Source organism: Condylura cristata, unplaced genomic scaffold, assembly GCF_000260355.1.
Source record: "Condylura cristata isolate star-nosed mole 26May11 unplaced genomic scaffold, ConCri1.0 scaffold00033, whole genome shotgun sequence".
Classification (NCBI taxonomy): domain Eukaryota; kingdom Metazoa; phylum Chordata; class Mammalia; order Eulipotyphla; family Talpidae; genus Condylura; species Condylura cristata.
Window position 1 is genome coordinate 14,041,788 of NW_004567134.1, and position 15,308 is coordinate 14,057,095.

Genomic DNA, 15,308 nt, shown 5'->3' on the forward strand with positions numbered 1-15,308 from the left:
GGGGCTGGTCGGGACCCGGGGGGCTGGGCCAAGAGCCCCAAAGAGCAGGGGGGCTGGTCGGGACCAGGGGGGCTGGGATGCCGGCACCCAGGCACCCAGAGCTTTATGTATGACGTCTTAGGGATCTCCCAAGACCCCGGGCCATCTCCAAAGCTCCCCCAAACAGACCCAAAGAGGCCACCAAGTTCAGAGAGTGCCAGGGCCCTTCCCCAAGGTCACCTGCAGGGACCCGGCTGCCCGTGTGGCTGTGAGAGGCTGCCGGGTAAGCACCCTGCGCCCGCCCAGCAGCCCACACATCTGCCTCTGAGTCACCAGCTCCTCGGCCAAGACAGCCCGTGGTGGCTGGAAAGACAAGGTCACACCAAGGACAGCAAAGTGGGCGGATGGCGATGGCAAGGGGGTTTTCAGCCGCAGGAAGTGGGGGGCTGTGCGGAGGGAAACTGAGGCCAGGAGGCGCCCAGGGAGCAGGGTCAGCCTGTCTCCTGTCTGAGGGGTGTTCTCTCCCCAGGGAGGAAGCCAAGGCCAGTGGCCTCACAATTACCAGGCAATTGAGACAGGCAGCGGGTCCCGCGGCCCCAACACTCCAGCGGCCAGCAGAGACGGTGCTGGGCTGCAGCTGGGTGGGTGACACCGGAGAGGTGATTGCGGGGTGCATCCACCCGAGTGTGTGACTCAGCCGTCACAGGCACCGGGGTGGGACTTCTCAGCCGGGAGGGGGGCAGGGGCGGCCCCACTGTGGTCCCTGCAGGGCTTCTGGGGCCCAGGAGCAGACTGCACTGGGGGGGGCACAGGCCATTAGCCACATGCTGGGGGGGGGCCGGAGGCTGAGAAACTGGCCACTGAGAGGCGCCAGGATTGGGCCCAAAGTCGGCCTGGATGCCAGGTTTCCATCACAGGTGCCTGGCCTGAGACTATTATTACTTCACGGCCCGCAGGTCTGTGGTGCGGAAGAGAAAGCTCTGTGAAACGGCGCGGCGGCTGGTGTGCAGCAAGTGCTCAATAAACTCTCGGGGAACCGAGAACAGGTGCGGGGTTGGCACAGGGCTGCTGGGATTTGGCAGTGCCAGGAACAACTCCCAGGGATGGGTTTGTCCCTGGCTCCTTGGTAAAGAAATGCCGTGGTCTCCGAGACAGTCACGGTCTGACCTTCTGGGGTCCCGATGGTAGGAAGGGCAAAGGCCTGGAAGCGGGGTGCTGCCCAGCACCCGTGGCACAGGCTTGTTTCCGCACTGGGAGCGGGGTCCGAGACCCCACCGCAGCTGCCGCAGCAAGAAATGCCAGGAGCCGGATGCGGAGCGAGACAGCTCGCGGAGTCTCATTACTAGGGGAAGGAAGGAGTGAAAAATTCATCACAGATGCACGCAGCGGAGGGGGTGAGGGAGGGCCCATGTGCTGGGGCTTCGGCCCCTCCCTGTGCTGGGAAGCCCCGGCAGCCAGCAGGAAGGGCTATTACCCTAAGGACCTCCTCAACCCTAAACTGCCTGCAGCTCCAGTAGCCTGCTCTCTCCACCTCCCTGTGGGGGGCCAGGACCTCCCAGAGCCCATCCCCTCCAGCCTCCTTGATGTTACCCCCTCACTCTGCTCCGGCCTTGTCAGCCCAGGAACAGCCAACAGGTTCACACCCCAGGACCTTTGCACGGCCAGTGGCCCTGGCGGCCTCGTTCTACCCCTGCATAGCCACGTGGCACGGCAGGCCTTTGCTCCAATGTCACCTTCTCGTGTGGCCTCTAGCCCGTGCCATCTACAGCCACACCCCACTACCCGCACGCCCCATCTCCTCTCCCTGCTTCTCAGTCTCCACAGGCCGCCACCCCTCCATGTTCCTTATTCGACGCCCCAGTGGTGTGGGCTCCCCCGCAGGGATTCTGTCGGCCTTGCCCCCCGCTGTGCCAGGGCCCAGAACAGCACCTGCCACGTAACAGCTGCTCAGCCAACATCTACTTACTGAACAAGTGCCACAGGGTGCCTGTGGGCTGACACCTGGCACTTCCCAAGTATCTCCTCGGTGGCCAGAGAGGGAGGTTCCGGTATGGAGCCCATTTTACAGAAAGAGAAACTGAGGGAGAAGGCGCTCGCTCTGGCTGCACAACTGATATTTACGGTTGGCCCTGGGCCTCAACTCTGTGCCCGCCTCTCACATCAACGCACATCCGGTGAGCGAACGTGACCATCTTATGCCCCCAAAGCCCATGCCCTGATCTGATGGTCTAGAAGCCTCGATTCTGCCCTCTGGGGAGGAGCCCCGCTTTGCACAAAGTGGAGGCGGCCGGGAGGGTCCCCTCAGGCGCCGGGTCCAGCATGTGTCCGCTCCGGAGCCTCCGTTTGTCACCTTCCAGATGTGACCATCTGAGATGAGGCACCTCAGTTTAGGATGTCCCCTCCTGTATGCACACAGTAGGTGCACCCCCTCCCTGCAGACTGAAACTGGGGAGCCCATCCAGAGTACACCCCCCCACCCCCGTCTCACCACCAGGCAGGGAATCTGCTCCCAGCCTCAGGAACACTCAGGAGTCTCAGATGACCATGGACCCAGCTCCCCTCCCCACTAAGCAATCACAGGATAAGGAACTTGAGGGTTTTACCCAAAAAAGATGGGATCCAGGAAGATCTATTAAAAATACCATCCTGGGCACTCCCTGGGGGCACAATCGGTTAAAGCACAGCATTATGGAGCTGTCCGAAGCCGCTGCTGCATGAGTTCGATCCCCGACAAGGAGCTGACCCGCATGGCGCAGCAGACCTCTCCTGACCGCCCGCTGCTCCCCTCAGCAGTGTCCTTCAGTCTGCTCCCCACTCTGTCTGGTGAATCCTCACACCGCCCCTGCACCTCTGGCCTCTATCCAGGTTCTGTATGCATAAATAAATATTTAAACAAACAAAAAAATACCAGCTGGAGGTGAGGAAATGAAGCTTCAGGCGCTTTAAAAATATTTTGGAAAAGAAGACAGAAGAAACCCTCCTGGCCCCGATCTTTGTCCTCCTCCCTGGCTAGGAGGGGAGAGGGTCAGGCAGGGGCCTGCAAACCACCCTCAGCCCGTCCGCCGAGCCCCTCTGTTTCCTTGGCTTCCTGCCTCCTGGAGCCGCTGGACCCAGCCAAGAGCACCCAGGGTCCCTGGGGCTTGTGTGGCGGTGAGTGGGGAGGAGACCACGCCTGCCTGGAAGGTGGACTTGAAGTGACCAGAGCCTGCTCACCCCACCCTCTCTGCTGTCTCTCCCCACCCTCACTGCCACCCAGCAGGTTAGCTTTCCTGGGCTCCTTTCACCGGCGAGGGTCCTGAGGGTCTGGGCTGGCCGCGAAGGGAATGCGTGCCATGGGCGGGATTTGAACCCAGTTAGCTGGAGGCAGACCGGCCTCACCCCTGCAAGGAGCAGAACCTGACCCAGGCCTTCGGTGGGTCCCTCTCCCTGGGGCGGTTCCGAACTGGGCCCTGCGCGTGACCCATCCCTCCAGCCAGGGAGCCGCTGGGGCTCAGGGCCTGTGGGCCCCAACAGGACAGCCTGCTTGCTGGGGGACCGGCTTCTCTCTTGGGGGTAGACCAGCACAGGAGTCCCGGAGGTCCCCAGGGGAGCCCTGCTCTGGATGCTCGCTGGCACTGGCAGCCAGTCTGCAGGTCAGGGCTGTCAGGGGCTCTCGTGATGGACCGCGCCCCGCCTAGAGGCCTCCCTCTCTCGTTCCCATGGACGCACACCCCTTAACCACTCCTGAGGCTGACAGCTCTCCATATTCTGGATTCTAGAAAATGCTCTTGGCAACTCTGGGAGTTGACTTGGGAGAGTGTCTGTGTATTCGCTGTGTGATTTCAGCAAGTTACTTAACCTCTCTGTGCCTCAACTTCTCCCTTTGCACACTCAGAATATGGGTAGGAGCAACCAACTCTTGCAGGGCTGTTCTGAGCAATCAGTGGGTCAACGCGCCGCCTGGTACACAGTGGTGCTGAATTAATGTCAGTTGCTGTTCCTGTTAACAGTAGAATTATTCTGAGTTCTCAGGCCCGAGGCTACAGACCGTGATGGTGCCCGGTCCCGTCGCCCCTCCATGCTGGGGGTGGAGAGATGGAAGCACAGGGAGTCACGAGGGAAAGTGGCGGTTGGCACAGCCTGGGCAGGGCTCCACTCCCAGTTCCAGACACTCCTCCCTTATCTCCACCACACCCGGGGCTCACCTTCACCCTTCTGGGGACTCTGGGGGACTGGAGATGGGTCCGGAGAGGCCTGCACACCTGGGCCTCAGCAGAGACTGAGTCTTGCCCAGGTCAAACCCCGCCTGCACCTGCAGGCCCCCTGCAGGGCCTCCTGCAGAGACACACACACACACACACACACACACACACACACACACACACACGCAGTGTGGGCACACCCACGACTCCCCTGCTGGTCCAGCTCTACCTGCACGGCCTCAGGCCGGACCCGGGAAGGAAGAGAAGGCCGGCGGGCCCTGCCACCTGACGGGGGGTCAGGAAGGAGCTAACCGCGGGAGAGCAGGACGGACGGGGAAGGGGGACAGCTCAAGGATGAGGGCGAGGACGGGGGCAGGGAGAACCGGACACAGGAGGCAGCAGGAGACAGGGGCCGAGGGAAGGTGGAGAGACAGATTCGTAGACAAAGAGACGGAGAGAGGAAAAGGGAGGAGGGGAGAGATGGGAGGATGAAGGTGGCGCGGCTGGGGCAGAGAGCTGCCGAGGGGAGAAGACACAGAACCACAGAGAAGAGTCTAGGCGAGCAGGGAGCGGCGGCGTGGGCAAGAAGGAGCCACCTGGGAGGCCCCCGCGCCCCGGCTCCGCACCTCACCTCTGCCAGCCACCAAGCCCAGGAGACAGAGGCCACCCCTCCCGGCCTGCCCGGTACCTTTGGGCCTCCGCCTCACCACGCCCAGCCGCCACTTGAGCGACACCGCCAGCATCGTCCCTCCAGCCTCGGCCCAGGGGGCTCGGCCAGCCCCAGCCCCAGCCCGCGGCCGCCTGAGCCTGGCACTGAGGCTCCACACGCACGCTCGGAGCCGCCTGCCCGCGCTAACTGGCAGAGCTGGGTGCTCCCTGCCTCCTCCCTCCCTCCTCGAGTTGCTAAAATAGATAATCCTCTCTCCTCTCCCGGAGCTGGAGCCAGCAGGGTGGCACCCGGGCAAGGCCCTCCCTCCTGAGCCGGTGGGGGCGCAGCCGGGGTGTCCTGGGCCCGCGGCCTAGCTTTAGGCGTCCCCCCCCCCAGTGCCCCTCAAGCACCCTCCTCACCCCACCCTCTTCTGCCCAAATCTCTCCACCCCCGGCCCGTCCTCTGCCCCCAGAGCCCCTCCCGCTCTCGCGTGACTCTGCGGAACTTCTCTGCCTGGGACTGTCCGCTCGGCTTCCGGAGACCCCGCGGGGGGTCCTTCCCTGGGGGGGTCCTTCCCTGGGGGGTCTCGGTAAGCTTTTCACACTAGGTTGAGCTTGTCTACCTACTTCCACGTCGGGGAGCTCGGAAGATAAACCCCGGGCGGGCTGGTCATCCTGGGTGCCCCGGGGTCAGCACAGGCGCTGACCACGCCTCTTTGCTCCCGGCCACTACGACTTCTTCTCGCTTACAAGAGGCAGAACAGAGGATCTGAGCCGCAGGTTGGGCGACGTCCATGGAACTGCCCCGAGTGGCCCAGGTGTGCAGCAAGAGCCTTCCACTTGCGACTGGCGTCCACCTTCCCGTCTCGGGCACAGCCTCCTCCTCTCCTGGCCCCAGCGTGGTTCCTGCAGTCAGCAGGCCGAGCAGCATGGTGCCGGGAGCCAGAGGCAGGAGCTGCAGCTTGCTCAGAGGTGGCTCTGGCTTCCCGCCCCCCAGCAGGCAGCCCAGGCTCCGCCTTGCTCTCCCAGACCACCAGGCCCTGACGAAGGTCAGGTCACAGCCAACCTCACAAGAAGGGCCCAAGGGCCCTGGCATGCCCGGGGGGGGCCACCTGCTCTTCCCACATTCCCCCTTCCAGCCAGTCCCCTCCTCTCCCCAGTGACCCATCTCTAGGCCTTGACCCAACACCTGGGGGTGTGCAGAGGTTCTCCGGTGGAGGGCGGGGGGTGGCGCCCCCAGAAGGCGACCCCTTCTGCAGTCTCCAGTTTCTGTCCGGCCTGGAACTCTGCTTCTTTCATGCCTCTGTCACTCCCCGAAGCCCAAGGGACACCCTCAGAGAGCCGGGCGGGGGTTCAGCACCCCCTTGGCAGGTGATCCAGGCTGAATGCGCCAGGAGACGCTTCTGGCAGAGGCCCGGCCCCCGGGGGCCCCGGCGGGGTGACGTAGTGAGGCCAGCAGGCCCAAGGCCCCTAATGCTGACCCCGCGGGGAGCTCTGCCCCTTCATCCTTACGGCGAGGGTGGCGGGGCCTCCCGGGCCAGCCCCGAGCTGCAGTGGGCGCAGAGGGAGTCGGCACGGCTCCTTCCTGGGACAGGACGGTGTGCGGCTGCCCCAGTCCAAACCCGGCCCCTGCGCTGTGAGCCCCACGGGAAGGGAGACCCAGGTCTCTGGCTGGACAGCAGTGTCCACCCCGGCCGTGCAGTTGGCGAGAGGAGAAGCCAGGGAACACGGCCTTCGGAGCCGGCGCTCTGACTGCACGCCCTTACCCAGTCTGAGGTTCTCGTCCCACAGGTGGGACTCGGACGCCCGTCGCCAGCAGGATCAGTCCGCGCGGGCCTGAGCTCAGAGCGAGGTCAGCACGCAGCAGGGGCTCAGGAGAGGCAGGCAGTGGTGACTGCCGGTGTGATGTTCCGCTCGAAGACCAGCCCTGAAGGCGAGGCCTGGCTGCGGGCAGACGGGAAAGCCAGGAACCTCCCAGAACAGCCTCACGGTACAAAGGAGGAAACTGAGGCTCAGAGAGGTAAACGTGTCCCCCAGGCACACACAGCGCACAAGTAGCCAAGCTGGAGCCTAGATCCCAGCCCCGACGCGCCACACAGCCTTTGTGAACCCCACTGGCGCCAGGCTCCCTGCTGGGCTGCCTGCTGGCTTCGGCCGGCCGGGTGAGGCGCCTGCCTGCCTGAGGTAGCCTCCAGGTGAGGGCCCGGGGCTGGATCCGCAGCTGGACACTTAGAGCTGGGTGCATGGGCCCAGCCCAAGGTCCTGGGGTCCACACCCCCTACCTGCCCTCCCAGAAGCCCCCACGGGCGGAGAGCCCACGGCCGCTGGTCCTGGGGTGCCCACACCAGCTGTGGATCCAGCTGCAAGTCCCTCGTCTGTGCCCGGCACGTCTTTCCCAGCTGCGGGCTGTCCCAGCGGCACACAGAGCCAGGGAGCTCCAGGGGCCGAGTGCGGCACCTGAGACAACCCCACAGGTGAGGGCTTTAGAGGACGAGGCACAGTCACGGCGGATTTCGGCCTAAGGCGGTGGAGACAACCTGCCTGCCCCGTGGCAATCCCAGCTCCCCCACTTTCTGGCTCTGTGACTGCAACTTAACCTGTCCGAGCCTGGGCTTCCTCACCCGTACGCGGGAAATAACAGTAGCATGCGCCGTGTGTGTCGAGAGGACAGGGGCAGAGCGAGATGATGCTGAGATAGTGCCGCCAGCCCACCTGCACCCATAGCTTCGGGCAGCAGAAGCCCAGGGCCTGCGTGGAAGGCGGCTGGGCTGTGGTCAGGTGAACCAGAGGGCCGGTGGGCCGACGCGAGACCTGAGCAGCGGAGAGATGCGGTGACCGCGGCGTCCCTGGTAGTGGGGCCCCGCGAGAGGTCGGCCGGAGATGAGAGCGGGGGTGGGGGGCAGCAGCGTCCCCGTCTCTTCCCAAGTCCAAGGGGGTCACCCCACCTGGGGCACAGGAGCCACCCAGAAGTCACTCGAGTCCCCGTGCTCAGAGCTGCTTTGGGAAGCAGCTGCATGGGCCCAGCAGGCCCAGGTCTGTGCGGAGACCGGCTCCGGGCACTGTTAGGTGCCACCCACGGGCAGGCTGAGGGCCTGATGCTCGCTGCCCTCCAGTGCTCCTAGCTAGGAAGCTGCTGCATCTCCCGAGCCTCAGTTTCCCCCTGTGGCCAGGGACCTGCTCACGGGGCTGCTGGGAGGAAAGTCTGTGATGCAGAAGCTGCCCGGCACCACCTCGCCCGTGGGCCAGCTCGCCAGACCCCCCTCTCGGGTGCGTCTGCAAGGGCCTCGCTGGGTCTGTCTCCCTCTGCCCTTCTGGAAGTGTCACCTGTCTCAGCAGCTGGGCGGCTCCTTGCCTGCCCTGAGTCCTGCGCTGCTCCAGGAGGCCCAGGGACTTCGCAGACCTCCCAGCCTCCGCCCCCTCCTGCCCCACACTGGATGAGCACAGGCCCATCTGCCCGAGAGACCCTCCTGGGACCCGCGAGGGACCCTCCTCCCACTGGGCTGCAGAGCGGGCGCCAGTCTGACGGTGATGGGCACCGTGCACCGACGCAGGGAGGAGGCGGCGGATGGGATGACGCCGAGCAAATGGAACCCACCCTGGCGCCCGGGGTTACCTCAGCGCCTGGGCCCCCCACGCCTGAAGTCAGCCATATCCCCCGTCAACTGGTTCCCTAGGAAACATGATTTCTTTACTCTTGTCATGCCAGTTTGAGTTGGGCTTTTCGTAACTTGGACCCCAAAGAGTCCTGACTCTGTCCCAGATTCCAGGAAAACCGAGCAGACACTCTGTGATGAGTGAGTGACAGATCGATACTCCCTAAACTTTGCCTTCGGCAAGGCCTGAGCCTGCCCCAGGGAGGGCGGGGGTGTTGGCCGTCCCGGGGGCTGGGCGGGCTGGGCGGGCAGACAGCAGTGTCCTACCCTCAGCAGGCACTTGGGTCTGGTTTCCAGACATCAAAGCTCTCTTGTCACCTGAGTCACCTCTGCCAGGCGAGGCCTCCGTGGGCCCCAGACTGTCCCAGGCTTTCTCTGCAGAGGCAGCATCCCCCACGAGAGGGTGAGAGAGCACAGGACCCCTTCAAAGGGAGACCGGGTGACGGTCCCAGTCTCTAGGGGACCTAGAGTTCAGCCTGCTATGCCCTCCAGCGTGGCTCCAAGCAAACCTCTGTGCTTGGTTTCTGGCCTCCAAGGTCCTCCCTGGGTTCACCCTGCCTGTGCAATCTCATTTCATACCAGGGAAGTTGCTCCCACTGGCCAAGGTTACACAGTCCCTGAGGCCACCAAACACCCTCAGAAATGCCCAAGCGAGGGCTGGGAGACAGGAAGCGCTCACTATGTGATCTAGGCCAGCACCACCCTCTGCCTCTTCCATTCCTACCTCAGCCTCACAAGGCCCCAGAGGCCCCAGGTTGCTGCCACCCCCACCTGCTTCCCCACACAAATTAGCATCTCATCAGACATGCATTTAATCTTCTCATCCGGCCCAGTCTTCCCCATGGGCCAAGTGGTGACATTTCTGCTGCCCAGTTCTGCTGAGCTGAATAAGACAGCGGCCCTCCGCAGCAGAGGAGAGGGGTGGGTGCAGACCCCGCCTGGCAGTCTCCAGGGCAGGCGGGCGAGCACGGGGAGCCCACCCGTTCACTCACTCGGCAGAGAAACACTCAGGAAGCACCTGTGTGCCGTGAACAAACTGCAGACGTCGAGGTGCTGATATTCTGTGGAGAACGCAGAGCTAAGTGACCAATGTAATGATGAAGTGACGAGACAGGCTGTAAATATACAGAGCACGGGAGGTGACTGGAGCAGAGAGAGACACTGTCGAGAAAGTCTTTCCAGAACTCAGCTGAGGTCTCCAAGAAAAGCCCCCAGGACTCCCCAGAAAGATTGTTGATTAAAAGTACAAGATGAGCCTGGGACATCTTGGGGTACCAGGCAGTAAGGAAATGCACAAACACTGATGGGGGAGTTTGAAAAGACACAGACGCCAGCTCAGGGGCTCCCACTTGGCCTCACAGGGCGGAACGGAACAAACCCAGGTGTTCCCGATTCTCACAAGAAAGAGCCTCATGAGCCCTTTGACAGCAGTCAAGGCCTCACCTCATTCTAAAAATGGAAAATGAAGATAACGACTCTCCTCTACAAAGAGTGTTTTAGGGGCCCTACCAAGGAAAAAGTCATTCTTCACAGAAGCACAGCCAGTCAGGGCGGGGGACACCCTCTTCACAGTCCTGATGCAAGGTCCTGGCACTGCACTTCGGTGGAAGGCTGAGGGGGCCCCGGGCAGGCCGCCAGCACGTGAACCCCTGGGCCAATCTTGGCAGTGCTCAGAATGGAATGTTCTAGCATTTTGCGCCTCCTGGGAGGCCTGTATGTATTCTTCCCTCCAAAGCTGAATCAAAGGCAGCTTCAGACCATTCACAGGAAGGACAGGGCACAGAACGCCCTAGGGGGACATTGCACAGGACAGAGGATCTGGTTTCCCCAGTTAATTAAGAGTGGAGGGAAAGAGGAGGAAGGGGTTGTTGCAGATTGAGAGACTGAGGCAGCCCACCACGAAATGCCACAGGGGCCCTCGGGGACCCTGAGTTGAATGAGCTGAGAGCAGAGATTTAGCAGCCAAGCAGCCATGCGAATTTGGCTGGGTGGATGCCGCTGTTGGGCTTATGTGTAAGAAGGTCTTATCTGTGGGAGACGCAGCTGAATTTTTTTTTTATTTTGCATGCAGAACTGGGGTGCAGGCCAGAGGCTCAGGGGCGGTGAGAAGCTTCACCAGAGACAGAGTGGGGAGCAGAACAGGCAGATCGACGAAGTACACTGCTGAGGGGAGCAGCGGGCGGGTCAGGAGAGGTCTGCCACGCCATGTGGTCACCTCCGGGGCAGGCGGGGATCGAACTCATGCAGAAGCAGCTTTAGCATCTCAGTGCTGCGCTTTAACCCGCTGCGCCACCAGGGAGGGCCGACGCAGCTGAATTTTTTAAAAGCCTGAGATTTCGCCACTAAAATGCTCAAGGGTGCCCTGTGTTATTTGGAAGTAAACAAAAAATTGAGATCTCAAATAAAACCAAACAGGGGGTCCAAAGCGGCCTCCGGAGAAGGTGGCATTTGAAGGCTGAAAAGGGGGGGGGGACAGTGGGGAGATGAGCTGCACAGGGACGGTGCAGGCAGCCTGGAGCGCCTTCCTGGGGCGCAGGGAGTCTTGGGGCCTGCCGAGGGCCCCCGAGGACCCCGACTTCTTGTCTGAGGGAGGTGTTTGGGGGCAGAGGAGGGTCGAGGCCACCGGTGGCTTAAACCACACTCTGGGGGCTGCAGGGAGAAGGCAGGGAGCTGGGCTGGGGCGCCAGGGGGGGCGGGGCTCAAGCCCCAGCCCCCGCGCTCTGTGGGCTCTGTGGGCTCATTCGGTTGCCAGAATGAGGATGGTGAGCACCACGTAGAGTCCACGCACTTTCAGGACTGGACATGCGTGGCCAGGAGGGAAACAGCGCCTGCAGCGTGCCGGGCAGGCAGCCCGGGGCACAGGGGTGCCTGAGACAACCCCCTCTGAACTGGAAACTTTGTGGGGGCCTGATGGAGATGCGCTGCCTGCTGCCATCTGTGGTGAGACAGCTCCGCGGCCCAGAGAGGGCAAGGGGTTGTTCCAGCATCACACAGTCAGTGGCAGAGGAGGGATTCCAGCCTCACCCAGCCCCTCTGGCCCCAGAAAGCAGCCCCACGGGAGGCTAATCTGACTGATGGCTGCAAGTCACTCCTGAGCCAAGGAGGAAAATGCCAGCCTGGCCTGGCATTTGGCCTGGGCCGGGGTGCCTGTCTGCCAGGTGCACCAACAGGGCCCCTGCCAGGAAACAGGTGCCTGCCTGTCACTACTCCTGGCGCTGCCTCCCCAGCGCAACCATGCAACCGCCGTGGGTGGGGACGCAGACTCGGCCGGGCACCGAGGCAGGCTGACGGGACGCTGCCCTGAGGCCCACGGCGGACGGGGTGGCATGGGACCCCGCCTCGAGCCAGGACAAGCCAGCGCCCACCCCAGGCGCTGCCTCCCGGTCTCCCTCCCACGCCTGCCAGTCCCACAGAGGGCAGCACCCAGGGAGGGTTGGAGCCGGACAGGGCTGGGGTCCGCCCTGCACTGCTGAGCCAAGGCCCTCGGCTCGTCCGCAAGTGGCCGACATGGCCCAGGGCCCCGGCGGCTGTGGTGGCTTCAAGACGCCACGCAAGTCTGGGCCCCTGGGGTTCCGTGAGCGAGACCTGTCGGTATTTCTTTCTTTCTTTTTTTAAAGATTTATTTATTTGTTCATACAGAACTGGGGTGCAGGCCAGAGAGGCAGGTGCGGTGAGAGGCTTCACCAGGGAGAGCGGGGAGCAGAACAGGCAGACTGATGAAGGACTAAGGGGAGCAGCGGGCGGGTGAGGAGAGGTCTGCTGTGCCCTGTGGGTCACCTCCAGGGCGGGGCTCGAACTCGCACTGAAGCGGTTGCAGCCAGCTTGTAGTGCTGCATCCTAACCTGTTGCACCAGCAGGGAGGGCCTGTCCAGTAATTCTATGCCGGAAACTTAACTGCGGTATCCCCATCTGAAAAATGGGCATTAAAAAACGTCCCTGGGCCCTCCCTGGTGGCGCAGCGGGTTAGAGCACAGCACTGAGAAGCTTAAGCCACTTCCGCATGAGTTCAATCCCCGCCTGCCCTGGAGGTGACCACATGGCATGGCAGACCTCTCCTGCCCCGCCCGCTGCTCCCCTCAGGAGTGGGTTTCGCCCATCAGCCTGTTCTGCTCCCCACTCTGTCCCTGGTGACTCCTCTTGCCGCCCCTGCACCTCTGGCCTGTACCCCAGTTCTGTATGCAGAAATAAATACATCTTTAAAAAAAAAAAGTCCCTAAGGCTGATTCTGCAGTAAACACTGTTCCTTTGACTTGCAGACTCCAGCCCTCTCCCAGCGTGAGGGCCCAGGTGGGCCAGGCTGAAGGGGCCGCACAGCCCTGGCATGAGGCTGGAGGCGAGCCAGGCAGGCTGCTGGCGCCCACTCTGTTCTAAACACAGGCGCCACAGTTGTCGTCTGCGTGCGAGCCTGTGGGTGGGTGTGATCAAAAACAGCGAACCAGGCGAAATGAGCACAGGACGCAGCGCGGCCCACGCGGCCCCGGGAGCCTCAGGCCCCGCCACCCTGAGCCCGTCGCCTTTCCTGGGCGACAGCCAGGCGCTGAGACCCAGGGGCAGAGCAGGGTGGGCGGCGCTTGAGTCCCGACCGGCCGGTGACGCTGGGCTCCCAGTGCCATGGGTCACCTGCCCTACGTTTGGGGTGGTCGGGGAGCTTTATCCAGGTCAGGGGTGGCATTGGCACCAGGCCCACCCTCCTTCAGTGCATCACCATCTGGGAAACTGAGGCAAGAAGTGAAGGGGAGAGAGGCCGGGTCCACATGGAAGACAGGGCCACGTGGCCGGCGAGGAAATGGAGGCCCAAACTGGGGAAGGAGCAAGGTCAAGGTCACAGAGCCTCTCCGAAGCAGCCAGAACTTGAACCCCCAGGTGGCTGTCCCCACTCAGCGCTGCCCCCACTGGCCTGGAGGCAGGGAAGGGAGGGAGTGGCCTGCTCCCCCTCCCCCCCAAACTGATCCTACACCTGAGTCCCAAAGGGAGGCAGGAGAGCAGCCTTCTGGGCTGTAAGTGGACAGACCTGTGCCACCGGCCCTTCTGGGCTGTTAAGTGGACAGACCCCTTCTCCAGAACCAAGGGAAGGGTCCGCGCTTACTCCCCAAAGTCCTGGTCATCCCCATCCCTGTTGTCTTCTCTTTAGCACTTACCATTTGGCCAAGGAGTTTTCACTTGCATTTCCTGTTTGTAACCCCACTGCCCTCCCCAGGTCAGCTCCACGGGAGGGGCCACGCCCAGCTCCTGTGCAGTCCCAGCAGGAGGCCCACATCCAGCCAGGGGCTCCGGTCCCACCCACCCTGGGCGGCTGCTGGCTGTGGCCCCGTGAGCAGCTGGGGGCCGAGGCGGAGACCAGTCCTTCCTTTCCCTGTCACGTCATGTCACAGAGGTTTGTACCAGGTCACTCAGCAGTGAGAACCGAGCTGGGACTTGAACCCAGGCCCGCTGGCCCCAAGCCGCTCTGAGTCTGCTCTGAGCGCTGAGAAGACATCTCCGAGGGTGAAGAGGCGGGTCCCGAGAGCATCCTGGCCAGAGTCCCCCGGGTTCCCCGAGCGCGGGAGACCGGCATCCGGGCCGGCAGCGCTTAACGAGGCTCTTGCGAGCCAGGGTCCGGGACGCAGCCCCCCTCGGGGCTGTGGTCCACGTGGCATCTCGGGGCCGGGAGGGACCACAGGACACCTGGGCTCCTGTCACCGCAGAGATCAGAGCTGGGTCAGGCTGAGGTCACCCCCTCTCGGGGCAACCAGGCCCGCAGAGAGACCACGGTGAGGACCGGGGCAGTCGCCCTCCCGCCCGGCCGCCGGGTGCCACAGCCCTCTCCAGCCGTCAACTTGCTCGCAACCCGAGGCCCAGCGACTCTTGAGCTCAAGCCATGGGAACACTCGCAGCGCCAACCTCCCGCCGCGGGGTGACCCGAGCACGCACCCCGGCGCTGCAGGACGGTGTTGTTCTTGTTTCGGTTTGTCTTGTCTTTGCTTGGGAGGGCTGGCTGTTGTGTTTAGGCTCCGTTTCCAGTGTCTGTGTGTTCCTTCTATTATTTTTTGTTCGAAGGTTCTACCGAGTCAGTATGTAGAAATAAACATGTGGATGAAAAATACGATGGGGTGAGAGGGTTGATGGGAGGAAGCCTCTGGTCGAGTCTTCACACCCACGAAGACAGTGGGGACCCTGCCGTGCAACTCTGAGCCCTGAGGCAGTGCAGAGGCCCTGAGGCAGGAGTGTTCCGTGCGTCCGAGGACCCCAAGAAGCCAGAGTGGCGGGAGCTGCGGGAGCCAGGTGTAGATGTCTCCCCGAGGGCACAGGGGCAGGTGACAGGCCTGCTGCATGGGAGCGTGGCCCTGCCCCCGAGGAGGTGGGAGCCTGGGAGGGTGTTGGGCGGAGGTGGGGTGCGATTTGATTTAGGTTTTAGCAGGAGGCTCTCTGGCTGGCCGGACAGCGCAGGCTGGGGCGGGGACCAGTGAAGAGGCGGCCTTACCACGCAGCCTGAGCGGCAGGCCGGGCACAGGGCGCGAGAGGGGAGGACCCAGGACACGGCTAAAGGTCTGCGGCAACGCAGACACACAGCGCAGTGAAGCAGGGCGCCCACTTTCTACAGGAGGGAGCCGGGGGTTCTTTGCCCCAACCCCACTGAGGGAGGAAGAGCCGGAGCTGTGCGTGAGCCCAGGGCTGGCCCCACAGCCGCTTTCTTTCTCAACTCGTGGTGCCGCCCTGGGGGTTTCCTTGGGGCTCAGGCGTGACTCATGGGACAAGAGATCAGAGGGGAGCAGCTCACCCTGCCCATCGCCAGCACCTTCCTGGGCAGCACGTCTGGGGTGCACAGAGATTGCAGGAGACAGGCTCCCAGAGCGAGCGTCACAGGCCG